Raw genomic sequence first — 6,000 nt, 5'->3', positions numbered from 1 at the left:
GATACAAGTTAGGTGTGTTATAGGCTAGGTTGGTCTAGGTTAGGCATAAGTGTTATTGGGCCTAGACCCTTGGTTACTCCAAGAGAAATTAGGGTGGTTTCGCCAAGATGGGTTATAAAAATTTGATTGCAGTTTTTGCCTTCCTCAGTTATGGTTCTGATTACCCATGTAATACACGGATTCTGGGTTTGATGGACATTCTTCGAACTAATGTCCTTCCCAACAATAAACACAGGCTATATTTTTAAATTGATTGGGTGGCTAAGCTGCAAAATTATTAAACCTATTAGTTGTAAAATTTTTAAGCATCGATGATATTGAGGATACTTGAAATGCAAGTGAATTGAGAGCGTCCACTTCTAGTACTCCAGCGAATCGTCTTCCTGACGCTGCTCGATTGGTTGGCCATTGATAATTGTTGCTTGCAATCCTCTCAATGATTTCATAGGCTTCATTATACGACTTAGAAAAAAGAGCACCATTAGCAGAAGCGTCCACTACCATCCTCGTGTGAGCATTGAGATCGTTATAAAACGTCTCAAGTTGGATGCAATGAGGGATTCCATTATGAGGGCATTTCCATAATAATTCTTTGTACCTTTCCCATACCTCATACAAGGACTCGTCATCCATTCGTTGGAAAGTAGTGATCTCGTTCCTCAACTTAGTATTCTTGCTAGGCGGGAAATACTTCATGAGGAATCTTTTTCTAACTCTTGCCATGTTGAAAAGGGATTTGGTGGGAATGAGTTCAACCAGGCTCGAGCTTTGTCCCTTAGCGAATATGGGAACAACTTTAGACTGAGTGCATCTTCGGGTAATCCGACTAACTTGAAAGAATCACTCACCTCCATAAACAGTCTTAAGTGAAGGTGAGGATTTCGATAGGCATTTCAGTAAATTGGCCCACTGTCTGAAGTATCTGAAACATGACTAGCTTCAGCTCGAATTATTGTGCCTCGATTTCGGGTTTCCTAATACCCAGATTAAGATCATGAAACACTGGCATGACATATTATCTTAGAGCTTTATCCCTATCATCAGCAATAAGGATAGGATTTTGAGTAAGGTTTGCTCCGTTTCCTTGCTTCAAATTTTCATAGTTCATCTCTTTGGTCCTTATCTAACTTGCTTGTCTTCTTCGTTGTTGAAAAGTTCTTTCAATCTTAGGGTCTACGGGGAGTAAATCGATAATTTGATCAATACTCATAAACACTTGAAACAACACAGAAAAAATTAACTAAGTTAAAATTGAATAGAAAAATAAACCAAGATGCAAAATTAACAAATTCACAAATAATGACTTTTAAAATAGTCCTTGGCAACGGCGCCCAAAACTTGGAACAATGGAAATATGCAAGTGTACACAATCGCAACAAGTAATAAAGTGACAAGTAAATGTCGAGTTATCGTACCCACATGAACTGTGTAAGAAATTATTTATGAATACAATAAAAAACACCTCAATGAAGAAAAATATTTTGATTTTGACGAAGTGATTAAAAACTAAAATTGAACTAAGTAAAATAAAATAAAAATAAAAGTTCCAATGCACGACTCCAAAAGATTATTTTAATCAAGATGACATAATTGTGTTAGATTAATTACATTTCTTAACTTAGAATTACTAAACTCATGTTCATGTTGTTACGAATAAATTCACGGCAACTTGGTAATTTGCTAACTATCTGCTCATACATACTTATTAAATTAAATAATGTCTTGAACATTTTTCAGTGCCAATTCAAATAATTAATCAATCTTCATAAGCACATAAAAGATTAAGTGAGGTAACAATATATTCCTACATTGAAACAATTTAATCACAATAATCTTGCAAGTTATGCAAGGCTAATGTATCGTTTAATACCGTGACTAATTTAACCCTCAGCTACCTTAGAAGATTAAACATGCACTGATTAAGTATTGTGTCAATTAATTACAATTTCGAAATGATTTAATAATTAATTCATTATTTACCTTACAATTATAATGCAAGAATAACTTAATCATGATTTTACTTAATCAAACAATTTACCAAGACGTATAATAACACAAACATAATTTTAATAATTTAAGTGGATGAAATGCAATCAACCTAACATGAGTTAAATTTAATTCATATTAATTAAATTATACATATCAACATAAAAATTATTGATAGACATGTGCATAACAACAACAATAAAAATTAAAGGATAGGGAGCTAGAATCAAATCCGGATTCTCCGAAGCTTGAATAGTTTGTTCCGCTCCTCCTCTGCTGGTTCTTGTTGAATTGAGGCTTCTACAAGCAATTGAATGCTGCTACCAATGGTGGTAGAAGGGCTCTTTTCCAAGAGGGGAAATCAACAAGGGAATGGAAGCGAAAATGAAGAATAAAGGAAGGGTTTTGAAGAGAGAAAGTGAGAGAGAATTGAGGAATGAAAGGATGAGAGGTGTGTTTGGAATGAGCAGCCAAGGGGGTATTTATAGGTTGGATAGGCTTCTAAAAATAGCAAAAATTAGTAGCCATTCACTCCCCCCCCATGGCCGGCCACACATGTGGCAAGTTTGAAGCTTTCAAACTTGTTAAATTTAGCTAGGGGAAAATCTACTAAAGCTTGATAAGTGGAGGGGTTTGAATGCATTTTCAAGGAAGCTTCAAGGGCTGTTTTGCAAGCCAAATAATTAGAGAAATAAGCTGATTGGGTCAGCATGTGAGATGGTTTTGGGCAACCCATTGCTCGGTTGGATCGGTCTTCTCGGTTTAGCACAACTGGGCCTCCTTGCATAATTTAATTAATAATAATTATTTAACCCAAAATAAATTGGATTAAAATTAAAATTAGTTATATTATGAATTAATATTCATAAATTGGACCGTCTTAGGCTAAAAAATTAATTTTCCTCGATGCTTCAAAAATTGCTTCTTGATTTTGCGCTTCTAGTAGTGTCTACCAAGCCATTTGTCCCTCTTTATGCAAATCTATCGAAAATAAATCAAAATTCATTATAAAATTAATTAAAATTCAACATATTAATAATTTAAGTAGAATTTAATTATTTTATAATTATTATATATTTTTCGACAAGAATTACTACGAAATTGCAAGAATTTAAGTTAAAAAGGGCATGGAAAAGTGTATATATTTTCGTGTTTCCAAGCGCCGGTTTTAGCTTTTCCAGAATTGGGGAAAGACTTCATGGTATATAGTGATGCTTTGCTAAGTGGTCTAGGTTGTGTTTTGATTTAAGACAAGAAATTGATTGCATATGCGTCCCACCAGCTAAAAACGGATGAATTCAATTATCTAATACATGATTTAGAACTAGCCATTGTGGTTTTTTCTCCAAAGATCTAGAAGCACTATCTGTATAGTGAAAAGTGTCATATTTATATCGATCAAAAAATTCTTAAATACCTCCTAACCTAAAAGGATTTGAATTTGAGACAAAATTGTTGGGTCAAAATTCTAAAAGATTATGACTGCATTATTGATTACCACGCTGGTAAAGCTAATGTCTAACTGACGCGTTGAGCAGAAAGTAGCAATTGAGTTACGGGCAATGTTCACTCAACTCAGTATTATTAGCGATGGCAGTTTGGTGGCTGAATTGAAAATCAAGCCGATGTTGTTCAAACAAATCAGAGAGGCAAAACTTGTTGATGCCAAGTTGTCGAGAAAAAAAGAAATAGTTCAATGTGGCTCGGTAGAAAAATTCAGCATTGATGATCATGATTTATTGAGATTTCAGAATCAAATTTGTGTTCCAAATGTGCTGAATTAAAAGAGTTAATACTTTACGAAGTTCACAATAACTCTTTTCCCATGCACCTTAGTGGAACGAAAATGTATCGTGACTTACAGGAATTGTATTGGTGGCCTAGAATAAAAACAAAGATAGTTGAGTTTGTTGCTATATGCTTGACTTGACAACGAGTTAAGGCGGAACATCAGCTTCCTAAATGGAAATGAGAGCGCATAATGATGGATTCCATAACAAGTTTACCGTTGTCTCTGAATAAAAGAAATGTCATTTGGGTGATAGTTGATTGATTTACGAAATGAACCTATTTTGTTGCAATTAAAACCAAAGCTAGCTGAGGTATACATTCGGGTAATTGTTAGAATACATAGTGTAACAACCCACTTCTTTGATATGTTAGAATAGTGGTTTCGGGACCACAAAATTGATGTGTGAGTCTGTAAATATTATTATTTAATATTTACAAATATTATATGCTGTAATAATAAAATTTGATTTAATGATTTTTGGTTAAATAGAAGAATAATTAGGTTTAAGTGGTAAGACCCTAAAGTCAAGTGGTTTTAAAAAATGAGGTATCGAGACCTCGTTTCTATAAACCAAGCTATAAATATTTTTACAAATATTTAATGAGTGTTATTAAGGTTGTATTAAATTTCTTAAAGAAATTTTAATGTTTGGGTAGTTAATTAAGCAAATAGGACTAAATTGTAAAAGTTAAAAAGTCAATTGCTATTAATTTACAGTGTTAAATGACTAAAGAATTATAATTGGATGACCTTAATGGATAAATAAACCCTCCTTAAAATAGTGGGACAGTTTGATGCTTTAGTTTCTTTTTATTTTAATGTTTTATATGTTATTTTATTATTAAAATAAAGAATGAAAGGTTAAGAAAATAAGAAAACATAATGTTTTCTTCTTTAATGGTTTTGTTCATCATGGAAACAACATGGAAAGATGAACCAAGATTCGGCTATGGCTATGTATTTGCATGGTAAGCCATTTTTCACCCGTTTCTAATAATTTTTATGTTTTTTATATCAGTTCAACTAGGTCCAACTAGCCCGTACCTTTGTTTTTGAAACTGTTAGAGATTTTGAATGTTTCCATTAATGAATAATTTTTATTTTAGATGTTAAATGATGAATTTGAAGTATTAGTTGTTATTTATAAGTATTTTGTTAAGTGATTTTTGATGAATTTAACAATTAGGGATTAAATTGTTAAAATAGTAAAAATACAAGGACTTGATATGAAATTTTTACAAATATGGGTTGTAATAGAAACTATGAAAATTCAGTTGGCATGGGTTTTCAATAAAAATGGTTAATTTGCTTGTTTTAGGCTCAAAGACTAAATTGAATAAAAGTAAAATGTTGGGGGCAATTTTGTAAAAAATGTCAAAAATGACTAAATTGCATAAAATGAATTAATTTTACTATCTAAATTAATGAATTGAATGAAATTATTAATTTATATCAAGAATGAGTGGAAAATCGAGGAGAATAGAAAATTACCAAATAGCCCCTATATTCAGTCAATTCTGCAATTTAGCCAGGTAAGTTTGTCTGAACTATAATCACTTAAATTTTAATTAAATTTAATGTTTAATGTGTTGTTCTAATGTAAATGAATCAACATATATATATGTTATATGTTATTATGCAATTTATCATGAAAAGAAACGATGAAAATCCAACAAAATTTCGACGACTATCGAGCCCCGTTTGAACCTTAGGAATATATAGGATACAAATGACATGTTATTATGTTTACCATATTTCGGGTGTTGGTCCTACATTTTCTATCAAAGGCTAAGTTCTGGCATTTGTTGCGGATACTCGTCAGCTTGTGTGAGTGGTATCATGTAGCTACATTCCGATCATCAGCTTGTGTGAGCAGACCCATTTATGGCTTGAGTGCAATGATGTAAAGGAAAATGAAAAGGATTGGTTTCGACCATATGTTTAGGACACTTTATGTGAGCTTTCCCGCTTATCCGATATTATTCTAAGTGGTTCAACGGACATGAAATATGAAGGAACGATAAGTATTCAAATGACTTATGTCATGAAAACTATAAAAAGGAATGAAAAGGAAATGGTCAATGAAAGTATGTATATGTTCATGAAATTGATGGTTTTAAGTGAGGTTATTTATGTTTAATGACTTATCTTATGTTAATTCAAGTGAATTATGAAGTGATGCACTAACATGTGTTGATGATGATGCTTAGGCTTGTGCCAAG

The 6,000-nt window shown here is 32.4% G+C and overlaps 1 non-coding gene across 1 annotated transcript; it reads left to right on the top strand.

Moving 5' to 3' along the window:
* Nucleotides 1-559: 559 nt before the first annotated feature.
* On the top strand, nt 560-666 carry LOC128035689 (small nucleolar RNA R71). The gene has a single exon (XR_008192240.1). It is a non-coding gene; the product is annotated as a small nucleolar RNA R71 (small nucleolar RNA).
* The last annotated feature ends 5,334 nt before the right edge of the window (nt 667-6,000 follow it).

Source organism: Gossypium raimondii, chromosome 12 (genome assembly GCF_025698545.1).
Source record: "Gossypium raimondii isolate GPD5lz chromosome 12, ASM2569854v1, whole genome shotgun sequence".
In the NCBI taxonomy this organism is placed as follows: Eukaryota; Viridiplantae; Streptophyta; class Magnoliopsida; order Malvales; family Malvaceae; genus Gossypium; species Gossypium raimondii.
The sequence above is the reverse complement of the archived record's forward strand: the minus strand, read 5'-3'. Positions and strand labels throughout refer to the sequence as shown.